The 27,848-nt window shown below is 47.6% G+C and overlaps 1 long non-coding RNA gene across 1 annotated transcript; it reads right to left on the bottom strand.

Annotated features, from left to right (window-relative positions):
- Window positions 1–1,748: 1,748 nt before the first annotated feature.
- LOC139267087 (uncharacterized) lies at window positions 1,749–26,936 on the bottom strand. Its single transcript, XR_011593828.1, has 3 exons — window positions 26,851–26,936; window positions 6,094–6,185; window positions 1,749–1,829 (listed from the first exon to the last, which is right to left on the bottom strand). It is a non-coding gene; the product is annotated as an uncharacterized lncRNA (long non-coding RNA).
- Window positions 26,937–27,848: the final 912 nt, after the last annotated feature.

The following is a 27,848-nucleotide window of genomic DNA, read 5'->3' as shown; positions in this document are numbered from 1 at the left end:
GTGCAGCGAAGGTTCACCAGACTGATTCCCGGGATGGCGGGACTGACCTATCAAGAAAGACTGGATCAACTGGGCTTGTATTCACTGGAGTTCAGAAGAATGAGAGGGGACCTCATAGAAACGTTTAAAATTCTGATGGGTTTAGACAGGTTAGATGCAGAAAGAATGTTCCTAATGTTGGGGAAGTCCAGAACCAGGGGTCACAGTCTAAGGATAAGGGGTAAGCCATTTAGGACCGAGATAAGGAGGAACTTCTTCACCAGAGAGTGGTGAACCTGCGGAATTCTCTACCACAGAAAGTTGTTGAGGCCAATTCACTAAATATATTCAAAAAAGAGTAAGATTTAATCCTTACTACTAGGGGGATCAAGGGGTAAGGTGAGAAGACAGGAATGGGGTACTGAAGTTGCATGTTCAGCCATGAACTCATTGAATGGCGGTGCAGGCTAGAAGGGCCAAATGGCCTACTCCTGCACCTATGTTCTATGTTTCTATGTTTCTTTGAAATAGCAACAGGGCATCTTTTACATAGAAAATCGTCCTCTGAATTCCATTCACTGATGTCAGGTGGCAGACAATTTCCCCTGTAAGCCACAACGCCCCCTGCGCGATCCGCCTCCCCCCATTCAAACTTCCGCGCTGCAACGCCATCCGCAATACAAAAGCCAGCGAGCGGCCTGCGGGGACCCTGCAATTACAACCTTACAACTAATGTTCCCCCATTCTTACAGTCGACCCAAGTATTTCATAGCCTCAAATTTAATTCTGTATCAAATCACTGCTATTTATTAACCACTGGCTAGGCCTCAGCTGGAGTATTATGTCTAATTCTGGGCATCACACTTTAGGAAAGATGCCAAGGACATTGAGAGGGAGCAATGGTGATTTACTGGAATGCAAAAAGGGATGAGGTTGTTCAGTTATGCAAAGAGACTCGAGAAACTGGGATCGTTGATTGTTCTCTGTTAATGTATGTACCTGTGAGTATGCTCACAAGGTTGTAGAGCTGTTGAGTTGGGAGTGACTTAGCCAGACATATGATGTTCACAATATTCAATAAAACCCCAGACAGTTGGGTTCGGGGGATCCATGATGAGGCAGGTGGATGAACTGGTAATGTCTAGTGTGATTGTTAAACCTTTGCGAATAAACCAACTAGTTCTTAATGGCAATGTGTTGCTATGAATTCTTAAGCAAAGAACCCAAGAAGCAAATACATTGCCTTCACCTTAGAGCCGAGAAGTTTAGGAGGAGATTTAATGGAAGTGTTCAAAGTTATGAAGGGTTTTGTTTGAGTAGATAGAGAGAAACTGTTTCCACCAGCAGGTAACCAATAGACACAGATTTATAATAATCAGCAAAAGAACCAGGGAGGAGATGAGAAGAAATAGCATTTTGTTGTGATCTGGAATGCACTGCTTGAGTGGGCGGTGGAAGCAGATTCAATAGTAACTTTCAAAAGGGTGTTGGACAGATACTTGAAAAGGTAAAATTTGCAAAGCTGTGGAGGAAGAGCAGGGATGTGGAACTAATTGGATGTCTCTTTGAAAGAGCCGGCAGTGATTACGGGCCAAATGGCCTCCTTCAGTGCGGCAGGATTCTACGATTGTAAATTAGAAGCGCGCCTCAAGGAAACAAGAAATAACAATGACATCTCCATGAAGACCTGTTGCCATACCTGATTTGGCCTATAGGTGGTTGGTAATCCGCCAAAAAAGAGCGGTCCGGTGCTTTGATTGACGAGACGAGACCAGATATTGCTGGGTGTGCTGGTCACCGTGGTAACCCCCAATACCGTGACCACAGCATCGCAAGGTACCAGCTCTTGCCTGCGTGAAAAGTTATAACATAAATTGTGATACATTTCAATATTTAAAATGCACCTGTCAATAAAATTAAGTTCAAAGTCAACCGACAGCTTTACTGTACTTTAAAAGGTGTGAGATATTACGTTTGCACACCAGAGATCCGAGTGTTAAAAATGTTGACTTTATTCACAAAATGATGAACTTATTCATTTCAAAAGTCATGGCTGCAGTCAATATAGATCGTTCTTTCAGATAAGTCAATGGACTGGATTTTCGGTTGGAGGCTTCTTAGGGCGCTAACGGTGGCGTGGCGGTAAATTTTACACCCTATAAAAGTTTGCGCCTCTGTCCGGGAAGTTCACCACAATCTCAGCTGCAATGATCGGTGGGGGCGCTAAATCAGGCGTTATGCACCTGTGCTCGGATGCCCCAACCAAAAACCGCTGTGCAAAAAATCGCAACTTTACTACCACGTGCGCAGAGGCCCGCTATAGTTCCCGAGACCAGCCGAATGTTTAGGGTGCGGCAATATACTTTTGCGCATGCGCAGATCCACCTGTGCACTTTGAACAGAGCGAGAAAATGGAGGAGCAGAAAGGATGCCAGAGAGCATGCCACTTCTCAGCCACAGCCGCTGAGGCACTAATACAGGCCACAGAGCGGAGGTGGCCTGCACTGCATCTTACTGTAGTAAGGAGGCCTGTGCTGAGGGTCTTCAGAGGGATTTGGAGGGAGATTTCAGTGACATACACAGTGCCTCGAACTGCTACCCAATGTCACAAGAAGTTTAACGACCTCACGAGGGTCGTCGGGGTGAGCGCCCTTTACATTAATGCACCCCTGCCATGGTTGCAAGATCACTGTCTCACGCAATGTAAAGTCTTTCATGAAGCTGCCCGTTCTCTATGTGTTCCAGGCCATGGTGTGGGTTGTTGAAGTCACCTGAAAGCTGGAGGCTCAGTTCACCAGCTGTTATGTATCGATGTGTGTATCATCCTGCGTCCTGGGGGGGGGGGGGGGAAGTGAGATGTTATGTATTGATGTGTGTATCGTCCTGGTACCTTAAATGTATAATAAGCACAATGGTACACCACAGAGAGCGCAGTGGTGTGAGACCTGAAAGTACCTGCAAGAGGCAGTATAAAAGGCTGACCACCACACCTGAGAGTCACTCTGGAGCTGTTCAATAAAGGACTAAGGTCACAGCAGTTAGATCAACACCAGACCATGTGGAGTTAGTGATTTGTGTGCTACATACATCACACCAGCCATGCCCTCTGCATTCAGGCAGTGCGGACACTCTAGTCCCCTATTCATTCTCACCCCTCCTCGCACTACCTTTTGAATCTTGATATGCATTTGGCAAACGTCAACTTGAGCTGCAATCCTCAGTGGCTCTCACTTCCTCTTCTTATCTATCTAATCGGAAACAAAGAATCTCCTGCTTCTCTTCCCGCTGCCGCATTGTTACCTCTGGTGGTCCCCTCCTATTTCTCATCTACATGCTGCCCCTTGGCGACATCATCCGGAAGCACAGTATCAGTTTCCACATGTGCGCTGATGACACCCAGCTCTACCTCACTACCACTTCTCTCAACCCTGCCATTGTTTCTAAATTGTCAGACTGCTTATCCGACATCTAGTTCTGAATGAGCAGAAACTTTCTCCTATTGAATATTGGGAAGACCGAAGCCATTGTTTTCGGTCCCCGCCACAAACTCTGATCCCCTAGCCACTGACTCCATCCCTCGCCCCAACTCCTCTGTCTGAGGCTGAACCAGACTGTTCGCAACCTTGGTGTCATATTTCACCCTGAAATGAGCTTTCGACCACATATCCGCAGCATAACTATTCCCACCTCCCTAACATCGCCCATCACCGCCCTTGCCTCAGCTCATCCGCTGCTGAAGCCCTCATCCATGTCTTTGTTACCTCTAGACTTCACTATTCCAACGCACTCCTGGCTGGCCTCCCACATTCTACCCTACCTAAACTAGAGGTGATCCAAAGCTCGACTGCCCGTGTCCTAACTTGCACCAAGTCCTGCTCACCCATCACCCCTGTGCTCGCTAACCCATATTGGCTTCCGGCTAAGCAACGCCTCGATTTCAAAATTCTCATCCTTATTTTCAAATCCTCTATGGCCTCACCCCTCCCTATCTCTAAATCTCCTCCAGCCTCACAACCCCCTGAGATATCTGCGTTTCTCTAAGTCTGCCCTCCTAAGCATCTCTGATTATAATCGCTCAACTATTGGTGGCCATGCCTTCTGTTGCCTATGCCCCAAGCTCTGGAACTCCCTGCCTAAACATCTCCGCCTCTCTACCTCTCTTTCCTCCTTCAAGACGCTCCTTAAACATTACACATGGTAATATTACACATTAAATGGTACGACACTGAAAAGTGTAGAGGAACAAAGGAATCTTGCCGTGCAGGTCCACAGATCCCTGAAGGTAGCAGGCCAGGTAGATAAGGTGGTTAAGAAAGCATATGGAATACTTGCCTTTATTAGTTGAGGCATGGAATACAAGAGCAAGGACGTTATGTTATAACTATATAAAACACTGGTTAGGCCACAGTGGAGTACTGTGTGCAGTTCTGGTCACCATATTACAGGAAATATGTGATTGCACTGGAAAGGGTGCAGAGGAGACTTACAAGAATGTTGCCTGGACTGGAGAATTTTGGCTATGAGGAAAGATTGGAGATGCTGGGTCTGTTTTCTTTGGAAGAGAGGAGGTCAAGGGGAGACCTGATTGAGGTATATAACATTATGAGGGGCCTGGATAGAATGGATAGGAAGGACCTGTTTCCCTTGGCAGAGGGGTTAACAACCAGGGGGCACAGATTTAAAGTAATTGAGGGGAGGTTTAGAAGTGATATGAGGGGAACTTTCTTCACCCAGAGGGTGTGGGGGTCTGGAACCAACTGCCTGAAAGGGTGGTGGAGGCTGGAACCCTCACCACATTTAAAAGATACTTGGATGTGCACTTAAAGTACCGTATATTACAGGACTACGGACCAAGAATTGTAAAGTGGGATTAGGCTGGCTAGCTCTTGGTCGGCCGGCACGGACACAATGGGCTGAAATGGCCTCCTTCCGTGCTGTAAATTTCTATGATTCTATGATTCTTAAAACATACCTCTTTGACCAAGCTTTTGGTCACCTGCGTTAATTTCTACTTAGGCGGCTCGGTGTCAAATTGTTTATCTCATAATACTCCTGTGAGGCGCCTTGGGACGTTTCACTACACTTAAGGCGTTATATAAATACAAGTTGTTGTTGCAATCCAGATCACAGAAACAATGATAATATTGTGGAACAAGCATGGATTTACAAATTCAACAAATACAATCTGCATTTTGAGACACTTCATATTTTTATAATTGGTACTTGTTAGATTAACATGAATTTATGTTCTGCGCTTCTATTATTTTATTTTATTTTTAAAGTGCAAACTGCAACTTCATGGCCATTAGTAATTTTCAAAAGGGAATTGGATAAATATTTGAGGAGGAAAAAAATTGCAGGGCTCAGGGGAAAGATCGGGGGCGGTGGCGGGGGAGTGGGACTAATTGGATAGCTCTTTCAAAGAGCCAGCACGGGCACGATGGGATGAATGGTCAGCTTGTGTGCTGTGCGATTCTGTGGTCCTATGTAACACGCACATGTTGTACAGGTTCTTGTGATATACTGTGCGGCAATCATAGGGTGGCACGGAGCTCAGACATGCTATGTCAGGCAGCGGTAGGGCTGGTGATTCGTGATCATGATTCCCGCTCGGTGACTCGCGATCTCAGCCAACTTTGGGAAGGCCACAAGCAGCAACACACGGCTTCCTCGCAAAGAGGCAGACTGACCGAAGAGCATCGCTTCAGGCTGCTCTCGTGCGCTGCATAGTGACTTAGTTATCGCACCGCGTTGGATCAAGTATCTGCCCATGGCCCCCCCAGTTGAACAGGGAGGTCACGTAGAGGGCCGCAATCCTGAGCAGGAGCGCTACCCTCGGGTCTGCCCCCCAAGTGGTCGCCCCTTGGGGTGTCCTTGCATGGTGACCTCGCGGATTTAGTCCATGTTGGGGAGATTTTCCAAGCAGACTGCTCGCTGTGGATATGGACACCAAGAAGGCAGCACAGCACCCCTGCGGGAGAGCAAGAGAGGGAAAGGAACCAGAACTAATTCCCGAGCTACAACAACAATGATCCCCAGGGCACCACTTCGCAGTTAACTTGAATGGGTTTCGATTCTGCCTACAGTGGCGAACAGAAATGAGCAGCTTCTCACCTGATATGAATAACATACATCCTCCCATCATCGACTCTCACTGTGGTGTTAATATTGTTGACTTCTCCAGGAGACGCACATAAAAACTGGAACTGTTGAAAGAATAATTTTCCACTTTTAATGAAGCAATGCTACAAGATAAGGGAAGTTCGCAAGAAACGGCGGTTATTTATCATGAACAGAAAATGTTAACATTTCTAACACACATTTGGGACCTGCAAGACATACTATGGAGGAATTTTAATCCCCAAAAATGGGTGGGTTTGGGTCGGGTTTGGGGGGGAAGTGGGGGGAGAGAGGGGCGGGAGGAAGAGGGAGGTGCAGGTAGCCGGGATAGTGAGCGGGGGGAGGGAGGGAGGGAGAGAGCGGGGAGAGGGAGAGGGAGGGGTGGGTAGCTGGGGGGGGAGGGGGCAGAGGGCGAGAGGGAGGGGCGGGCGAAGAGGGAGAGGAGGGGCAGGAAAGGGAGGGAGTGAGAGGGAGGGAGAGGGAAGAGGTGGGGGGGAGGGAAGGAGGGAGAGGGAGATAGGGGGGAGGGAGGGGAAGGGAGAGGGAGAGGGAGGGAGAGGGAGGGCGAGGGAGGGAGGAGGGAGGGGGAGGGGAAGAGAGAGGGAGGGAGGGGGGAAGGGAGAGGGAGGGAGGGGGGGAAGGGAGAGGGAGGGAGGGGGGGAGAGGGAGGGAGGTGGAGAGGGAAGGAGGGAGAGGGAGGGAGGGAGGAGAGGGAGGGGGAGAGGGAGGGCGGGAGGGAGGAGAGGGAGAGGAAGGGAGGGAGAGGGAGGGAGGGAGGAGGGAGGGGAAGGGAGAGGGAGGGAGGGGGGAAGGGAGAGGGAGAGGGAGGGAGGGAGAGGGAGGGAGGGAGGGGGAGGGAGGGATGGAGAGGGAGGGACAAGTAGTCAATCTGATCCTAGGAAGCAAGTTAACACTTCAAATTTGACAAAGAGGCTGGAAGCCTCCGGTTTTATACTGATTTTCCGGTGTAACCGCAGCCGGCCAGTATTCCCGGGCCGTGGGATTCCTGGCGGCAGCAGTGAGGTGAAGGCAACCTTGGGATGCAGTGGTTTTAGGCCGGGAGGAGCAAGTGGCTTCCTTCCGGCCCCCTAAGCTCCCCAACTATCAAACCATCAGCACCGCCTGCCCCCGCCCCCCCTCACCCCCCACCCCCACCATACAACTGCCATCACCGGGATCGGTCCCCACGGGCTCGAGGGCTACACCTACCTGTGACTGAGGCCTCTTCCCCAACGTTCCCTGACCGACTGAAAGCCAGCCTGCCAACATGGTCGAGTGCGGGCAGGAACCTGTCAGTGACGTCACACACACGCTGTGCAATTAAACCTCCACAGCTTCCGGGGAAACCCAGCCTTCCGGATTTCCCACGGGCGGCTGGGGCCACCCCCCCCCCGCTCCCAGCACGTCAGGACATTAAAATTCCTTCTATGTACGCGACAGAGTGCACAAATACCAAGAGAGAGAACATGGTATTCTATTGTCCTATTACACAGAATTATATAGAATGTACAGCCCAGAAACAGGCCATTCGTCCTAACTGGTCTATGCCAGTGTTTATGTTCCACACCAGCCTCCTCCCACCCCTCTTCATCTGACCCTATCAACATACCCTTCTATTAATTTCTCCCTCATGTACTTATCTCAATTCTTTATAATATAGTCAGAATTTTATGAATTAATTTCATGATTAAACATAGAACCAATGAATATTGATTGAGCATTGCTAGCTAATTTATAGTAATGTCAGCTGTGGCTCAGTGGGTAGCACGCTTGCGTCTGAGCTCCGCGGAAGGCTGCGGGTTTAAGTCCCACTCCAGAGACTTGAGCACAAAAATCTCGGCTGACACTCCAGTGAGATGAGATGTTAAATTGAGGCCAGTCTCCTCTCTCAGGTGGACATAAAATATCCCATGGCACTATTTTGAAGAAGAGGAGGGGAGTTCTCCCCTGTGTCCTGGCCAATATTTATACCTCAATCAACATCACTAAAAAAAACAGATTATCTGGTCTTTATCACATTGTTGTTTGTAGGAACTTGCTGAGCGCAAATTTGCTGCGTACATTACAACAGTGACTACACTTCAAAAGGTACTTCATTGGAGGTTGTGAATGGTGCTATATAAATGGAAGTCTTTCTTTCTATATATTTATAACTATCATAGCTTGGGCCCAGCTTTTGGAGAAACACTTATCCCGTTGGTGTCAATGTATGTTAGTTAATACTAAGTAAGTGTAGACACAGAAGTTTAAAAAGATGGGATGAATTATATGTATGGGAAAAGGTTAATAAAACTGGAGGTAGATTCAGCACAGACAAGAGGTGATGCATTGAGTATTAATTTCATAAAAATGCCAAGATTTTTAAGTGTTCCGGTTGTTATGGTGGAGAGCATTTTACTTCATCGTAAAGCCCTCATGGGTAGAGGATAACTTTTCATTTATAAAAGCCAGGATGCCATACAGAACAAAATGTAGTCTATGGTCTAAATAATCAGCATTGCTCAATCAATATTCATTGGATCTATATTAAGTTATAAATAGATGATAAAGAATCAGTACAAATAAAGGTGACACATGTTTTCTTTCCTCCCTTCCTCCCTTCCCTGACTTTGCACTTACTTAAAAACCTGTTACATCGCTAACACTTTCCAGTTCTGACGAAAGGTCATCAACCTGAAACACTAACTCTGATTCTCTCTCCACAGATGCTGCCTGACCTGCTGAGCATTTCCAGCATTTTCTGTTTTTATTTCAGATTTCCAACATCCGTAGTATTTTACTTTTGTACAAAGGTGACATAGGTACTGATTATATATTTGCCGACCAATGAATGTGCCTGAATCATTTCCACCCCTGCTTCAGCCTATCTGCTGCTGAAATCCTCATCCGTGCCTTTTTACCTCCAGCCTTGACTATTCCAATGCTCTCCTGGCCGACATCCCGGGAACCCTCTGTAAACTACAGCTCATCCAAAGTGCTGCCGCCTGTATCCTAACTCACACCAAGTTCTGTTCACCCAATACCCCTTGTGCTCACTGGCCGACAATGTCTCCCGGTCCGGCAATGCCTCAAATTTAAAACTCTCGTCCTTGTTTTCAAATCCCTGTATTACCTTGGCCCTCCCTATCTCTGTAAACTCCTCCAGCCCTACAACCCTTCTATGGCCCCAAGTTTCCACACGCTACAAAACGGGCGCCCCTCCGAGCTGGGCGTCCGTTTTCTGCGCCGAAAAAAAACCGCGCGATTCTGGAGCGCCCTGCAGCTCCATGTCTGCTTGGCGCGGCGCCCAGGGGGCGGAGTCTATCACTCGCGCCGATTTTGTAAGTGGGAGGGGGCGGGTACCATTTAAATTAGTTTTTTTCCTGCCGGCAACCCTGCGCGTGCGCGTTGGAGCGTTCGCGCACGCGCAGTGTGAAGGAAACATTGGCACTCGGCCATTTTTGTAGTTCTTTGTAGCTGTTTAATTTTTGAACATTTTTTAATAAAAGCACATTGCCATCAGCACATCAGCACTGAGAAGGCTGCAGGAAGCCTCAGAAAGTTGAGGCAGCCGTTTCCCGATGGCCTCCCCCCACTGCCGTCGGGAATGGCTGTTGAACTTGTGAGGCTTCCTGCAGCCTTCTCACTGTCTCCTTCCCCCCCCCCCCCCCCCCCGCCGCCGTCTGGAACGGCTTCCTCCCCCCCCGCTGCGTTCGTTCGGTCGGTCGGTCGGGCCCGCACTCTCTCCCTCTCCCCCCGCCCACCCCGCGGGAACGGCTGCCTCAACTTGTGAGGCTTCCTGCAGCATTCTCCCTGGCTGAAGCACTTTCACACAGGTAGGAAGATGGTTTATTTAATCTTTTCTTTGCTTCTAAATTTTTATTCAGGTTGGATTTATTTGTATAATATTTGTATAAGTATAAATAAGGATTTATTATAGAATTTAATGACTTCCCTTCCCCTCCCCCCCCACCTCGTTCTGGACGCCTAATGTGTAACCTGCGCCTGATTTTTTAATGTGTAGAACAGGTTTTTTCAGTTCTAGAAAAATCTTCACTTGCTCCATTCTAAGTTAGTTTGGAGTACGTTTTCACTGTGGAAACTTTGAAATCAGGCGTCAGTGGCCTTTTGAAGAAAAAATTCTGTTCCAAAGTGAAACTGTTCTAACTGACTAGAACTGCAGAAAAAAAAATGTGGAGAATTGCGATTTCTAAGATAGTCCGTTCTCCACCAGTTGCTCCTAAAAATCAGGCGCAAATCATGTGGAAACTTGGGGCCTAGATCTCTGTGCTCATCCAATTCTTGCCTCTCGCACATCCCCAATTTTGATATCCCACCATTGCGGTCGTGCCTTAAGCTGCCTAGGCCCAGAGTTCTGGAATTCCCTCACTGAGCCTCTCCTCCTCTCTACAGCCCTCTCCTCTTTTAAGACGCTCCTTAAAACCAACCTCTGTGACCAAGCTTTTGGTCACCTTGTCCTAATATCTCTTTATGTGGCTCGGTGTCAACATTTTTTCCCTAATGTTCCTGTGAAGCGCCTTGGTATGCTTTACTACATTAAAGCTGCTATATTAATGTAAGTTGTTGCTGTGAGAAGAAAACTTGAGCCTCTTTGGTCTGAAGAAACAAGAAATAACTTGCATTTATGTAGCGCCTTTCACAACCTCAGCCAATGAAGTATTTTTTGAAGTGTAGGACATTTTTTGTAATGTAGAAAAGCAGCAGCTAATTTGCACACAGCTAGGTCCAATGAACAGCAATGTAATCAATGGCCAGATAATCTGATTTAGTGATGTAGGTTACGGGATAAATTTTGGCCAGGACACTGGTCAGAGCTCCCCTGCTTTTTTACGGAATAGTGTCACGGGAGGGCAGACGGGACCTCACCGTCTCAGAATTTAAAAAGTACAAAGCATATATATTTTTTTAAACTTTAATCAAATTGACCACTAACATTTAATGCAAAAATAATGGATAGCCTACATTTGAAATGCAGGTCAGTAATACACTCCAAATCACCATCTCTTGGAATCCATTATTAAGGAAGTGGTATCAGAGCACTTAGATAATCATAACATGATTAGGCAGAGTCAACATGGTTTTATGAAAGGGAAATCATGTTTGACAAATTTATTGGAGTTTTTAAGGATGTAATTAGCAGGGTAGATAAAGGGGAACCAGTAGATGTAATATATTTGGATTCCCAAAAAACATTCAATAAGATGCCACACAAGATAAGGGCTCATGGGATTGGAGGTAATGTATTAGCATGGATAGAGGATTGGTTAACGGACAGAAAACAGAGAGTAGGGATAAATGGGTCTTTTTCAGGTTGGCAAACGGTAACTAGTGGCGTGTCACAGTGATCAGTGCTAGGGCCTCAACTATTTACAATCTATATCAATGACCTAGATGAAGGGACCGAGTGTAATGTATCTAAGCTTGCTGACGATACAAAGCTAGGTGGGACTAAGCTGTGAGGAGAACACAAAGCATCTGCAAAGGGATATAGATAGACTTAGTGAATGGGCAGTAAGGTGGCAGATGGAGTACAATGTGGGGAAATGTGAGGTTATTCACTTTGGTAGAAAGAGTAAAAAAACTGAATATTTTTAAAATTATGAGAAACTTTTAAATGTTGGTGTTCAGAGAGGTTTGGGTGTCCTTGTGCCAGAAACACAGAAAGCTAGCATGCAGGTACAGCAAGCAATAAGGAAAGCAAATGGCATGTTGTCCTTTATTGCAAGGGAGTTGGAGTATAAGAGCAAGGAAGTCTTGCTACAATTGTACAGGGCCTTGATGAGACCACACCTGGAGTACTGTGCACAGTTTTGGTCTCCTTATCTAAGAAAGGATATACTTGCCTTGGAGGCGGTGCAACAAAGGTTCACTAGATTGATTCCTGGGATGAGAGGGCTGTCTTATGATGAGAGATTGTGTTGAATGGGCAGTACCGTAAATGATACGTGAAAAAGTGGAAATCAAGCTAGACAGGCTGCAACGTGAAGGCATCATCGCGCCGGTGGAATTCAACAACTAGGCCAGTCCGATTGTTCCAGTACTTAAGGAGGATGGTACGGTTAGAATTTGCGGGGACTATAAAGTAACGATTAACCATTTTTCACTACAGGACCAGTAACCGCAACCCAAGGCAGACGACCTATTAGCGACCCTGGCTGGAGGGAAGACATTCACCAAGCTGGACCTGACCTCGGCCTAAATGATGCAGGAACTGGAGGAGTCTTCGAAAGACCTCACCTGCATCAACACGCACAAAGGTCTGTTTATCTACAGCTGGTGCCTGTTCAGGATTCGGTCGGCCGCAGCGATCTTCCAGCGGAACATGGAGAGCCTGCTAAAGTCGGTTCCTTGCACTGTGGTCTTCCAGGATGATATATTGGTTGCAGGTCAGGACACCATGGAGCAATTGAAGAATCCGGAGGAGGTTCTTAGTCGGTTGGATCGCGTGGGACCCAGGTTGAAACGCTCGAAGTGTGTTTTCCTGGCACAGGGCATCGAATTCTTAGGAAGGAGAATCGCAGCAGACGGCATCAGACCCACCGCGCCAAGGCGAAGGTCATCTAGAACATGCCGCGACCACAGAACATGATGGAGATGCGGTCATTCCTGGGACTCCTTAACTGCTTCGGTAATTTCCTACCTGGGTTAAGCACCCTGCTAGAACCCCTGCATGTGCTACTGCGCAAGGGAGACCACTGGGTATGGGAGATTTCACAAGAGACTGCCTTTAAGAAAGCCAGAAATTTATTGTATTCCAACAAACTGCTTGCCCTGTATAACCCATGTAAATGATTGGTGTTAGCTTGCGATGCATCGTCATACGGGGTCGGGTGAGTGTTACAACAGGCTAATGAATAGGGAATTTTGCAACCACTTGTGTATACATCCAGGAGTTTGTCCAAGGCCGAAAGGGCCTACAGCACGGTTGAAAAAGAGGCTCTGGCGTGCGTTTACGGGGTATAAAATGCACCAGTACTTATTTGGCCTCAAGTTCGAGCTTGAAACTGACCACAAGCCGCTCATATCGTTATTCTCGGAGAGCAAAGGGATTAATAATATTGCCTCTGCCCGCATCCAAAGATGGGCGCTCACATTGTCGGCATACAACTATGTAATCTGCCACAGACCAGGCACAGAGAACTGCGCAGATGCTCTCAGTCGGCTACAATTGCCCACCACCGGGGTGGAAATGGCACAGCCAGCGGACTTGCTCATGGTCATGGAGACATTTGAGAATGAGAAATCCTCCATTACGGCCCACCAGATCAGGACCTGGACCAGCCAGGATCCTTTACTGTCCCTGGTAAAAAAACTGTGTCCTTCATAGGAGCTGGTCCAGTGTCCCAGTGGAGATACAGGAAACGGTTAAACCGTTCCACAGACGCAAAGATGAGTTGTCCCTGCAGATGGACTGTCTTTTGTGGGGCAATCGTGTAGTCTTGACCAAGAAAGGTAGAGACACATTCATTTGCGAACTGCACAGCACCCACCCAGGCATCATAATGATGAAAGCCATAGCCAGATCCCACGTGTGGTGGCCTGGCATCGACTCAGATTTAGAGTCATGTGTGCGCCAGTGCAACACTTGCTCTCAGTTGAGCAATGCACCCAGAGAGGCACTGCTAAGTTAGTGGTCCTGACCATCCAAACCGTGGTCGAGAATCCATATAGACTATGCGGGCCCATTCCTAGGCAAAATGTTTTTGGTTGTCGTGGATGCTGACTCAAAGTGGATTGAATGTGCAATAATGTCTGTAAGCACATCCACGGCCACCATTAAAAGTCTATGAGCTATGTTTGCCACGCATGGCCTGCCTGATGTCCTAGTCAGCGACAATGGGCCGTGCTTCACCAGTGCTGAATTCAAAGAATTCATGACCCGCAACATGATCAAATGTGTCACATCTGCCCCGTTCAAGACCGCATCCAACGGCTAGGAAGAACGGGCAGTTCAGACCATCAAGCAAAGCTTGAAACGCATGTCAGAAGGCTCCCTGCAGACTCAGTTGTCCCGAGTACTGCTCAGCTATCGCTCCAGACCCCACTCACTCACCGAGATTCCCCTAGCTGAGCTGCTCATGAAAAGGGCACTTAAAACAAGGCTCTCTCTGGTCCACTCTGATCTACATGATTATGTGGCGAGCAAGCGGCATCAACAAAGTGTGTACCATGACCACGCAAATTTGTCTTGCGATATTGAGATCAATGATCCTGTGTTTGTGCTCAATTATGGATATGGTCCCAAATGACTCGCTGTCACGGCCACAGCCAAAGAGGGGAGTAGGGTATTTCAGGTAAAACTGACCAATGGACAAATGCACAAAAAACACTGGGACCAAATCAAATTGCGTTTCACCAACAGCTACGAACAACCTGAAAAGGACACCAGCAACTTTGACCTTCTAACACACACACACAAGTGGCAACTGACATTACAATTGACCAGGAAACCGAACTAATCATCTCCAGCAGCCGGGCAAGGGCGGTTGCCCAACAGCTCAATGAAGAACTGACCAACCCAACCACCCCAGCATTTGTATCAAGACGATCGACAAGGGAACGAAAAGCCCCAGATCATCTCACCTTGTAAATAAGTGTATTGTTGACTTCACGGGGGAGTGATGTTATGTATTTAACCCTGTGTAACCTGCATCACACCTGACCACCAGAGGGCCTACCTGTTGGAGTCCCAAGGGATCCCAGCATCCCTTGGGAGCACAGTATATAAGCAGGCCACGCACGAAGTACCTACACTCTGGTACCTTAATAAGGGAGCTAAGGTCACACTTGCTCATTACACACAGTACTCGGTCTGACCATTTATTGTGAGCGTATCACTTAACGCTAGCCATTACCGCTAACCCTTAATGCTACACTAACCCTAAAGGCAGATAAATCCCCTGGACCTGATGGCTTGCATCCTAGGGTCTCAAGAGAAATAGCAGCAGGGATTATGGATGCATTGGTTGTAATTTACCAAAATTCCCTGGATTCTGGGAAGGTCCCACAGATTGGAAAACTGCAAATGTAACGCCCCTATTTAAAAAAGGAAGCAGACAAAAAGCAGGAAACTATAGACCAATTAGCCTAACATCTGTGGTTGGGAAAAATGTTGGAGTCCAATATTAAAGAAGCAGTAGCAGGACATTTGGAAAAGCATAATTCGTGCAGGCAGAGTCAGCATGGATTTATGAAGGGGAAATCATGTTTGACAAATTTGCTGGAGTTCTTTGAGGATGTAACAACAGGGTGGATGAAGGGGAACCAGTGGATGTGGACTTCAAGAAGGTATTTGACAAGGTGCCACATAAAAGGTGCCACAAGATAAAAATTCACGGGGTTGGGGGTAATATATTAGCATGGATAGAGGATTGGCTAATTAACAGAGAACAGAGAGTCGGGATAAATGATTCATTATCGGGTTGGCAACCAGTAACTAGTGGGGTGCCACAGGGATCAGTGCTGGGTCCCCAACTATTTACAATCTATATTAATGACTTGGAAGAAGGGACTGAGTGTAACGTAGCCAAGTTTGCTGATGATACAAAGATGGGAGGAAAAACAATGTGTGAGGAGGACACAAAAAATCTGCAAAAGGACATAGTCAGGCTAAATGAGTGAGCAAACATTTGGCAGATGGAGTATAATGTCCGAAAGTGTGAGGTCATGCACTTTGGCAGAAAAAATCAAAGAGCACATTGTTATTTAAATGGAGAAAGATTGCAAAGTGCCGCAGTACAGCGGGACCTGGGGGTACTTGTGCATGAAACACAAAAGGATAGTATGCAGGTACAGCAAGTGATCAGAAAGGCCAATGGTATCTTGATCTTTATTTCAAAGGGATGGAGTATAAAAGCAGGGAAGTCTTGCTACAGCTATATAAGCTATTGGTGAAGCCACACCTGGAATACTGTGTACAGTTTTGGTTTTCATATTTATGAAAGGATATACTTGCTTTGGAGGCAGTTCAGAGAAGGTTCACTAGGTTGATTTCAGGGATGAGGGGGTTGACTTATGAGGAAAGGTTGAGTAGGTTGGGCCTCTACTCATTGGAATTCAGAAGAATGAGAGATGATCTTCTCAAAACGTATAAGATTATGAGGGGGCTTGACAAGGTGGATGCAGAGAGGATGTTTCCACTGATGGGGGAGACTAGAACTAAGGGCCTGATCTTAGAATAAGGGGCCGCCCATTTAAAACAGAGATGAAGAGAAATTTCTTCTCTCAGAAGGTTGTAAATCTGTGGAATTCGCTGCCTCAGAAAGCTGTGGAAGCTGGGATATTGACTAAATTTAAGACAGAAATAGACAGTTTCGTAAACGATAAGGGGTTATGGGGAGCGGGTGGGAAGTGGAGCTGAGTCCATGATCAGATCAGCCATGATCTTATTGAATGGTGGAGCAGGCTCGAGGGGCCATATGGCCTACTCCTGTTCCTATTTATTATGTTCTTATGTTCTTATTTCTAACCAGTAACTCTAACTCCAACCACAAACATTAAAGCTAACCACAGACTCCAAACCTCTAACTTTAGCTCTAACCCTAACTACTATCTCTTATCTACTAACTCTAACCCTAACCCTCAACACTAGCCACTAACCCCATTCCTAACCACTAACCCATTCACTAATCCGAGCTCCAACCCTAACCACTAACACTAAACCTAACCACAAACTCCTAACTAGTAACACTAGCCCTAACCCATAACCCTAACCCTATCCTAACTGAACCACCAACCCTAATCCTATCCACTAACATTAAACCTGACTACAAACTCGTGAGCACCAACCCCAACCATTTCAGTTGTATATTTGTCTCTTTTGCACATGGCCTCACAAGCTTCTCCCAAGCTTGTTGAAGGCGTTCCAAGATATAAGCTGGTGACATAAGGCCAGATATAACTTGTTCATCTGCTTTATTTCACAATAAGTGAACACACAGAGCAATAGTCATGATCAGACTCACATCAGTGCCACTTACCTTTGCTTAATAACATTTAAAAAAGATACTACAAGGCCAAAATTGAGCCCCGCCCCAAACGGGGTGTACCTAGCATTTTTTTTAAAGTATTTCTCCACCCCAATCTAGGACTTCAAATGTTTTTTCAGTGCGGGTCAGAAGTGCGGGCGGGTTAGAGCAGCCGTCGCTGCAAGTCATCAGTGCCACGCTGACGTGTCACAAAGTTCCTCCCCTTCAGTTAAAGGGGAGGGCCACTGCGACCTCTGCAGCCACTTTAGTGGCAAACACTGGGCCACCAGGGAGGGTTTTGGCCGGGCCAGCAGCCTGGCGTCCAAGAGAGGATGCCAGGCTGCCTGTTGGCGGCCCAGCCGAACCCGTGGGCAGCCGGCTGACAATACAAAATAAAATGGAGTCGCCGGCAGCACGACCACCCCTTTAAGGGCAGACGCGCTACCCAGCCACAGACAGCTCTCCGCTGGCGAAAGCCGTCAGTGGCACCGACTGGTGGCAGGTGCCGCCCCCGTGAGTCAATTTCCCGCAGGGGTCAGAAAGCAGTTCGCCGCCGGTCGGTAAGGAGTCGGCACGTGCCTGACACGACAGGAAAACAGGCGGTGCGGTAACCCCTTCCAGCCGCTTCCGGCCCGGGGGCAATTTCCGTCGGGTCAGCCCACCCGTCTGCCCCCAGTCGGAAAGGCCTCTCCACTCCATTCCTGCCTCATAGAGGCGGCTATGGAGTTTATGGGCAATGTCGGCCCTTATATTTTCCTACATCACTGTGCTGCCTTGCTTAATTTGAACAAAATAACTCCTAACTAGCCTCCTGAATTGTCTTTCTGAGCCTGTTCAAAGCTTGCTCTCACAGATTTCTGTTTGAAAAAGCCTGACCGACTTTGTCGCCTTTGATGGGCCAGACTGACCACCTGAGTCTCCGCTTCGATTTTTAAATCTCCTGTGTTCAAAGCCCGAATGAAAGGCCTGTGGAGAAGCTTGTGATACAGCCCATGACCTGCTCCCAGGAGCAGAGATTTCCCAACACAATGGCTATGAGGTGTTTATTTTCCATTGTTGAAGTCAAGCTAAAGAGTGCTTACTGTTTATCCTATGAGAGACAATGAGTAAACTACCGTCTTTCATCCCAGTATTTTTTTCAAAAACGTGCCGTGACGACAATTTGCTTCAATACCCTGACAACAATAACAACTTACATTTATCTAATGCCCTTAATGTGGTAAAACTCACAGGCGTGTAATCAGACAAAATTTGACACCGAGCCACATCCCTGGCCATAAAGGAGGAGAGAGAGAAAGAGAGGTGGCGAGGTTTATGGAGGGTGTAAAGTCCTGACCCTGCAGTACAGACTTACACGAGGCACATGCTGAAGTCAAGGTCACTCTGGACCTGCGCCTTTATTTCACAGCTCTCGAGTGCCTCACTTGCCTGTCTCCTGCAAGTCTCCTGCATTGGGGATGGGCAATAGGTCAGAAGTGGAGGAACGCAGAGATCTCAGAGGGTTGTGGGGCTGGAGGTAGTTACAGAGATAGGGAGGGGCAAGGCCATGGAGGGATTTGAACACAAGGATGATTTTTTTTTAAATTGTGGTGTTGCCCGACTATGAGCCAATGTAGGTCAGCGAGCACAGTTAAAGGTAACTCTTTTTTTACCTCCCTCCCAAATCCTTTCTGTGGAACAATGCTCCAAGAAATAAATCCTGAAATGTGACGGATAGTAGTGAGAATACTAAGCATTTCTATCCACCGACCATTCAGCGGTTGTGAAGGTAATTATGATGACCCAACTGCCTTGCCAGCTTACACGAGCTTACTCCTCATAGACTCGGTATTGAATCTCCTGCCTTCTTGTTTGGCATTTCAAAGTATTACACCGGGCAATGGATTGTCCTTATTAGGGGCGCTGGGTGATTACCTCATGTTCCCTTGCAAAGTTGTTAAAAGATTACGAAGTTTATAAAACTCAGATCTGTTACACAATTGAGAGTAGTGCTGAGCTACAACTCCCGGAGAGAGTTTTTAAATACTGGAATGACGTTGTTGATCAGGCTTACAGTGAACGTTTTAGAAAATATACGGAACTCAGCACTGAATAAAAGTCTCTGGTGTAATGAAAGATGATGTGTTTCACTCAGCCTCTCTCTTGATGGACTCATTAAAAGCCTGATACTTTCAGTTCAATTCCTTCAAGAATGCTAACTCACAACCATTAGAAGCCCTCCACTTCAGAAGGATTGACCGAGTGATATCATTGGGGAGTGCAGGCGCTTTCTATGCAAACAAAATGCTCGCAGTTAAAAAGGGAAGCTACATGCTAGTTTTATCACATCTATTTTTATGCGATTCTAAAGACAAAACAGTGAAATGATATCCCAATTGGATGTTATTTGTTACATCGAGTGTTTGCTGGTAAAGTGGGTCACTACTTGTCAAATCCAACTTTTGTTTCAAAGAGTAAAACTTTTCCCAGGACCACATTGTGGAGAAAAACTACTGTGAAGCATTTATTCCATTGTCGAACTTGACTCCTTCCTAGGGGAGAAGAAGGAATGTGATGTTGTGGAGGTAGACAGATAGAGAAAGAGAGAGAACGGAGGGAGAGAGAGAGATGGGGAGAGGGTGAAGGAAGGAGAGAGGGGAGGGAGAGGAGGGAGGAGAGAGGCGAGGGAGAGGGAAGGGAGAGGGAGAGAGAGAGGGAAGGGAGGGAGAGAGAGGGAAGGGAGGGAGAGAGGGAGAGGGAGGGAGGGAGAGAGAGAGGGGAGGGAGGGAAAGGGGAGGGAGGGAAAGAGAGGGGAGGGAGAGGAGAGGGAGGGAGAGAGAGGGGAAGGAGAGAGGGAGGCGAGGGAGAGAGAGAGAGATGGGAAGGAGAGAAACGGGGGGAAAAGGAGAGGAGAGAAGCAGGTAGGGGAAGGAGAGAGGGGAGGTAGGGGAGGGAGAGAGAAAGATGGGAGGGAGGGAGAGGGGGGAGGGAGGGAGCGAGGGAGAGAGAGAGGGGAGGGAGAGAGAGGAAGAGAGGGAACAGAGGGAGAGGGAGGGAGGGCATAGCGAGAGAGGGGTTGGGCGAGAGAGAGGGGAGGGCAAGAGAGAGGGGAGGGCGAGATAGACGGGAGGGCGAGAGGGAAGGAGAGAGTGAGAGGGTGAGAGAGGGAGAGGGTGAGGGAGGGACAAAGTGAGGCAGGGGAGAGAAAGAGGGGGAGGGGGTGAGAGAGGGAAATAGAGAGAGGGGGAGATAGAGAGGGGAGGGAGGGAGAGTGAGGGGAGGGAGATAGAGAGAGGGAGGGAGAAAGAGGGGCGAGAAGGGTGGGAGGGAGAGTAGGAGGAAGAGAGAGGGCAGGGAGAGGGGGGAGGAAGAGGGGGGAGGGAGAGAAAGGGAGTGAGAGAGGATGAGGAAGGGACAGGGTGAGGGAGGGGAGAGAGAGGGGGAGAGGGGAGAGGAGAGAGGGAGAGAGTAGAGGGGAAGGAGGGAGAGGGAGGGAGAGAGAGGGGAGGGAGAGGGGAGGGATGGAGAGAGATGAGTGGGAGATGATTTCCAACGAATTAGCCGGATGGAGGTAGTGCAATTGTTTGGAAATTTAGTTTAAAGTGCAAATCTCAATTGCAGACCGATAGGGAGATTTGCAGTTATTTAGAACTCCCTTAGTGAGAACTGAATAGAAATAATTTTATTAGCACAATTGTTCATGACAAACAGATCCCCTTCTAATTTATTTTCATTTTTATTTGACTGTAGGACCTCACTGAATCCCACCATGCGAACCAATATACGTATGAGTGTCCTAAGCACAGGTGCAAGGTTGTCAGAAAAACACAAATGAGAGCAGGGGCTTTTATTGAATATAGATTGGAATAGCTACAACAGCAATTCTGCAGAGCGTGAAATAAAACGTGAAACAGAGCGGATATCACTCACCACCAAACGTGGTATCCCGTTTACCCATCATGCGCGCTGACCTACATTGACTCCCGGTCCCACAATGGCTCGATTTTAAAATTCTCAGCCTTGACCTAAAATTCCACCATGGTCTCACCCCTCCTTATCTTTGTAACCCCCTTCAGCCCTACAATCCTCCGAGATCTCTGTACTCATCCAATTCTGGCCTCTCGCACATCACTGATTTTAATCGCTCCACCACTGGTGGCCGTGCCTTCAGCTGCCTCGGCCCTAAGTTCTGGAATTCCCTCCTTAAAACTCTCCTTCTCTCTACTACTCTCCTCCCTTTAAGACGCTCCTTAAACACTACATAAAAATATAAGAAATAGGAGCAGGAGTAGGCCATTTGTCCCCTCGAGCCTGCTCCGCCGTTCAATAAGATCACGGCTGATCTGATCTTGGCATCAACTCCACTTCCCAGCCCGCTCCCCATAACCCTTGACTCCATTATTGTTGAAAAATCTGTCTATCTCTGCCTTAAATATATTCAATGACCCAGCCTCCACAGCTATCTGGGTAGAGAATTCCAAAGATTCATGACCCTCTAAGAGAAGAAATTCCTCCTCATCTCCGTTTTAAATGGGCGACCCCTTATTCTGAAATGATGCCCCCTAGTTCTACATATCCCCATGAGGGGAAACATCCTCTCTGCATCTACTCTGTCAAGCCCCTTCAGAATCTTGCATGTTTCAATAAGATCACCTCTCATTCTTCTAAATGCCAATGAGAATAGGCCCAACCTACTCAACCTTTCTTTATAAGACAACTCATTCATCTCAGGAATCAACCTAGTGAACTTTCTCTGAACTGCCTCCAATGCAAGTACATCCCTCCTTAAATAAGGAGACCAAAACTGTACGCAGTATTCCAGGTGTGGTCTCACCAATACCCTGTACAGTTGTAGCAGGACTTCTCTGCTTTTATACTCCATCCCCCTTGCAATAAAGGCCAACATTCCATTTACCTTCCTCATTACTTGCTGTGCTTGCATGCTAACCTTTTGTGTTTCATGCACAAGAACCTCACATCTCGCTGTACCACAGCATTTTGTAATCTTTCCATTTAAAGAATAATTTGCTTTTTTATTTTTCCTACCAAAGTGGATAACCTCACAATTTCCCACATTATACTCCATCTGCAAAATTTTTGCCCACTCACTTAGTCTATTTATATTCCTTTATGGATTCTTTGTATTCTCCTCACAATGCGCTTCCCCATCTATCTTAATATCATCAGCAAATTTGGCTACATTACACTTGGTTCCTTCATCCCAGTCATTAATATAGATTGTAAATCGTTAAGGCACCAGCGCTGATCATCGTGGCACCCCTCTAGTTACTGTTTGCCAACCTGAAAAGGACCCATTTATCCCGACTCTCTGTTTTCTGTTGGCCAATCCTCTATCCATGCTAATATATTACCCCCAACCCTGTCAGCTCTTATCTTGTGCAGTAACCTTTAATGTGGCATCTTATCGAATGCCTTCTGGAAATCCAAATACACCACATCCACTGATTCCCCCTTTATCCACCCTGCTCATTACATCCTCAAAGAACTCCAACAAATTTGTCAAACATGTCTTCCTTTTCATGAGACCATGCTGACTCTGCTTGACTGTTTTATGATTTTTGAAATGTCCTGCTGCTGCTTCCTTAATAATGGACTCTAGTATTTTCCCAATGATAGGCTTACTGGTCTATAGTTTCCTGCTTTCTGTCTCCCTCCTTTGTTGAACAGGGGCATTACATTTCCAATTTTCCAATCGCTGGGACCTCTCCAGAATCCAGGGAATTTTGGTAGATTACAACCAATGCATCCACTATCTCTGCAGCTACTTCTTTTACAACCCTAGGATGCAGGCCATCAGGTCCACCTTTAGTCCCATTAGTTTGTCTAGTACTTTTTCTCTACTGAAAGTGATTGGTTTTACGCCTACCTGTAGCCCTTTGATTAATTATTATTGGGATACTTTTAGTGTCTTCTACCGTGAAGACCGATACAAAATATTTGTTCTACATCTCTGCCATTTCTCTATTTCCCATTATTAATTCCCCAGTCTCATCCTCTAAGGGACCAACATTTACTTCAGCCACTGTCTTCCTTTTGATATACCTGTATAAACTCTTACTATCTGTTTTTATATTTCTTGCTAGTTTAGTCTCAAAATCTATCTTCTCTCTCTTTATTATTTTTTAATTACCTCTTGGTCACCTGTCCTAATATCTCATGTAGCTCACTGTCACATTTTGTTTGATCATCATCATCATCATAGGCAGTCCCTCGGAATCGAGGAAGACTTGCTTCCACTCCTGAGGTGAGTTCTTAGGTGGCTGAACACTCCAATACGAGAGCCACAGTCCCTGTCACAGGTGGGACAGATAGTCGTTGAGGGAAAGGGAGGGTGGGACTGGTTTGCCGCACCCTCCTTCCGCTGCCTGCGCTTGATTTCTGCATGCTCTCGGCTTTGAGACTCGAGGTGCTCAACGCCCTCTCGGATGCACTTCCTCCAATTAGGGAGGTCTTAGGCCAGGGACTCCCAGGTGTCAGTGGGGATGTTGCAGTTTATCAGGGAGGCTTTGAGGGTGTCCTTGTAGCGTTTCCACTGCCCACCTTTGGCTCGTTTGCCATGAAGGAGCTCCAAATAGAGCACTTGCTTTGGGAATCTCATGTCTGGCATGCAGACTATGTGGCCTGCTCTGCGGAGCTGATCGAGTGTGGTCAGTGCTTCAATGCTGGGGATGTTAGCCTAAGTGAGGACGCTGATGTTAGTGCGCCTGTCCTCCCAGGGGATTTGGAGGATCTTGCGGAGACATTGTTGGTGATATTTCTCCAGCAACTTGAGGTGTCTACGGTACATGGTCCATGTCTCTGAGCCATACGGGAGGGCAGGTATTACTACAGCCCTGTAGACCATGAGCTTGGTGCCAGTTTTGAGGGCCTGGTCTTCAAACACTCTTTTCCTCAGGTGGCCGAAGGCTGCATTGGCGCACTGGAGGCGGTGTTGGATCTCGTCGTCGATGCTTGTTCTTGTTGATAGGAGGCTCCCGAGATATGGGAAGTGGTCCACGGTGTCCAGGGCCGCGCTGTGGATCTTGATGACTGGGGGGCAGTGCTGTGCGGTGAGGACAGGCTGGTGGAGGACCTTTGTCTTATGGATGTTTAGTGTGAGGCCCATGCTTTCGTACGCCTCAGTAAATATGTCGACTATGTCCTGGAGTGCGGCCTCTGTATGTGCGCAGACGCAGGCGTCGTCCGTGTACTGTAGCTCGACGACAGAGGTTGGGGTGGTCTTGGATCTGGCCTGGAGACGGCGCAGATTGAACAGGTTCCCACTGGTTCTGTAGTTTAGTTCCACTCCAGTGGGGTGCTTGTTGACTGTGAGGTGGGGCATGGCGATGAGAAAAATTGAGAAGAGGGTTGGGGCGATGACGCAGCCCTGTTTGACCCTGGTCCAGACGTGAATTGGGTCTGTAATGGATCCGTTGGTAAGGATCATGGCCTGCATGTTGTCGTGGAGCAGGCGGAGGATGGTGACAAACTTTTGGAGCATCTGAAACGGAGGAAGACCCTCTCGGTTGACAGTGTCAAAGGCTTTTGTAAGGTCGAAGAAGGCCATGTATAAGGGCTGGCGCTGAACTCTGCATTTTTCCTGTAGTTGTCGCGCTGCAAAAATCATGTCCGTTGTGCCCCGTAGGGGACGAAATCCGCACTGTGACTCCAGGAGGAGCTCCTCGGCCACGGGAAGAAGACGGTTGGGGAGGACTCTAGCAACGACTTTCCCAGTGGCTGATAACAGGAAGATTCCTCTGTAGTTGCCGCAGTCAGACTTGTCCCCTTTTTTGAAGATGGTCACGATTACCACATCTCTAAGATCCCGTGGCATGCTCTCTTCCCTCCAGATGAGAGAGATGAGGTCATGTATTCGCGCCAGCAGTGCCTCTCTGCCATACTTCAATCCCTCAGCAGAGATTCCATCCGCACCCGTAGCCTTGTTGTTTTTTAACTGTCTTATGGCTTTTTCTACCTCGTGCAGTGTTGGGGTCTCACTGAGGTGGTGGCAGGTAGCATGCTGCGGGATGGAGTCGAGAACACTCGAGTCAAAGGCAGAGTCTCGATTGAGGAGATCTTCGAAGTGCTCCTTCTAGTGGGCCCTGACTGCCTCGGTGTCCTTGATGAGTGTTTCCCCGTTCTTGGCCAGCAGTGGGGTGGGACCTTGGGTGTTTGGCCCATAGGCCTTGACTGCGATGAAGAATCCTCACACATCATGGTTGTCGGCCAGCTGCTGTAGCTCCTGTGCTTTCTTCATCCACTACCTGTTCTTTAGGTGCTGGGTTTTTTGTTGGACCTCAGCCTTGAGCCGTCTGTAATGCTGCTTTGCTGTTCCCGCATTAGATTGTTGTTTAAGGCTCAGAAATGCCCTGCGCTTGCGATCTATTAGCTCTTGGATCTCCTGATCATTCTCATCAAACCAGTCCTGGTGTTTCCTGGTTGAGTAACCGAGTGTCTCTTTGCAGGCACTGGTTATGGAGGCCTGGAGGGCAGACCAAGCGCTGTGGGCATTTTGCGTCTCAGGGCCATCAAAGCATGCCAGGCTAGCTGTGAGGCATTGGGTGTATTGGGCTCTCTTACCTGGGTCCTTAAGTGCTCTGGAATTGACTTTTTTATGGCACTGCTTCTGCTGCCCACTCTGCTTTGGGGCTATGTTGATGTCGATGATGGATCGGATTCGGTGGTGGTCCATCCAGCAGTCGTCAGCTCCTGTCATGGCACAGGTGATGCGCCTATCCTTGCGATCCCTGGCTCAGACGATGACATAGTCGAGCAGGTGCCAATGATTGGAGCGAGGATGTTGCCACGATGCCTTGTATTTGTCTCTCTGGCGGAACAAGGTGTTGGTGATGACAAGTTCATGCTCTAGGCATTTTGTCAGGAGTCGGGTACCACTGGAGTTGGCTTTCCCTGCCCGCTCTCTGCCAATCACGCCCCCCCCAGAGGTCTGTGTCCTTGCCGACCCTGGCGTTGAAATCACCGAGGAGGATCAGTTTGTCGCCCGCGGGAACGCAGTACAGGGATTTTTCGAGGTTGGCGTAAAAACCCTCTTTGGCCTCATCAGTTGCATTAATTGTCGGGGCGTATGCACTGATGACTGTGGCGCACTGGTTCCGGGATAGGGTGAGTCGAAGAGTCATGAGGCATTTGTTAGTCCCGCAGGGGGAGTCTTTGAGGTGGCCAACCAGCTCGTTTTTGATGGCGAAGCTGCCTCCTTGGAGGCGGAGTTCATCTTCTGGTTTCCCTTTCCAGACGAAGGTATAATCGCCCCTATGAAGCGTCTTGGGACTTTTACTACATTAAAGGTACTGTATAAATGCAAGTTGTTGTTGTATTTATAAACCCCAACAACTTATCTTGATCCATTTCCCTGTGATGTTTAGAACTCAGCAAAAGGCAGTAGCTTAACCCGAACTGATTTACCCTGTAACTAGACCAGGGTCAGAAAGGCCAATTCCAAAGCCTTGCCTCATATCTCAGCAACCCCCCCCCCCATCCCAGAACCCTAGCCACCCCCTCCCCCCACCACCTCTAACATTGACTAACTCAATGCAGATCTTCAAACGAGACCCACAGACGTTGTTTAACCATTCCATCAAATCAAAAATCTGACTGTCGTTTTATTTTTCAAAATCTTAAGTGCCCATTCGCAACAGACACTGGACTTTACACAACCTGTACAGGAAAGCCTTCCACGTGGGCATACATGAATAGAATTAATTACAGACAGGAAGCTTGAGGTGTACTTGAGGCAGAACTCAAAGAAGCGACAGAAAGGATCACAATCAATCACTTTACACTGTACCTGCAAGAAGCTTCGCTCAATAAAGAGCTTAATGAAGAAAAGTTCAGCTGCTCCATAGCTCTGTTGTACGTAGATGAGTGTTCCATGTGAGTTGTAAGTTTGGAATCGAATCGAGATATTGTTCCTGGGCAGCATCTGGAAACCCAAAAATTCCAAGTGCGAATTCCCGTAATATTGAGCATAACTGAAATGGTATCCTGTGAAGAGTGGGAGGGAGGGAGAGAGAGAGAGAGAGAGAGAGAGAATCAGAGACACAAATTATTCTTGTTTTCATGAGAAACAAAAGAACATACCGAATCTCTCATTGTAAATGGGCTCCAGATGTTTTGAGTAAGGCATCCTATTTCACTGCTACTTGTTTTGGGCTCTGTAAGAAATCGTGGATTGGAAGAAATAATAGTCTGTTATGGGTTCCCTCGCTCAGCAGTTTGCCGAAGTTGAGGACACAGAAGGATTCCAATCATGTCAGGAAAAGAGTTGTACAGAGAGCTGAGTTGCGAGATCAGAAAAGAAAAACAAGTCACAACTAAAGTAATAAGGAAGGTAGCAAGGAGCCGTAGAATAAACTGTCCATGGAAGGGCAACAAGGCATTTAGAATGGAGATAACGAAGACGATTACCTCATGAGGATGAGAGGGGGCTGTCATAGATACAACCCTGTAACTGGCCCATGGATTGGGAAAAATAATTGACGGGAGGTATCCACCGGCCCATCAAAATTAAATATAAAAGCAGGCGGCCGCGAGAGAGGAACAGGCAGACTGAGCAGAGAGTTTCCTCGGAGGTGGATATTATACTGGCTTCAGCCTAACACCTTGTTCAAGCTCAAACCTCTGAGGTGGACCCCTCATGCTGGCTTCGGCCTAACACCTCCCCCAGCTCAGAAGCCGTTCCAAGACTACCATTCTGCCTCAATGTCCGCCCGCCCATCTGTCCTGGGGCCATAGATCGTTCTCATCTGACACGGGTTGTATGTTCTACTATATCTATCTTAATCG

Source organism: Pristiophorus japonicus, chromosome 7 (genome assembly GCF_044704955.1).
Source record: "Pristiophorus japonicus isolate sPriJap1 chromosome 7, sPriJap1.hap1, whole genome shotgun sequence".
Taxonomy (NCBI): Eukaryota; Metazoa; Chordata; class Chondrichthyes; family Pristiophoridae; genus Pristiophorus; species Pristiophorus japonicus.
Note: the sequence above shows the minus strand (reverse complement) of the source record. Positions and strands in the feature narration are given on the sequence as shown.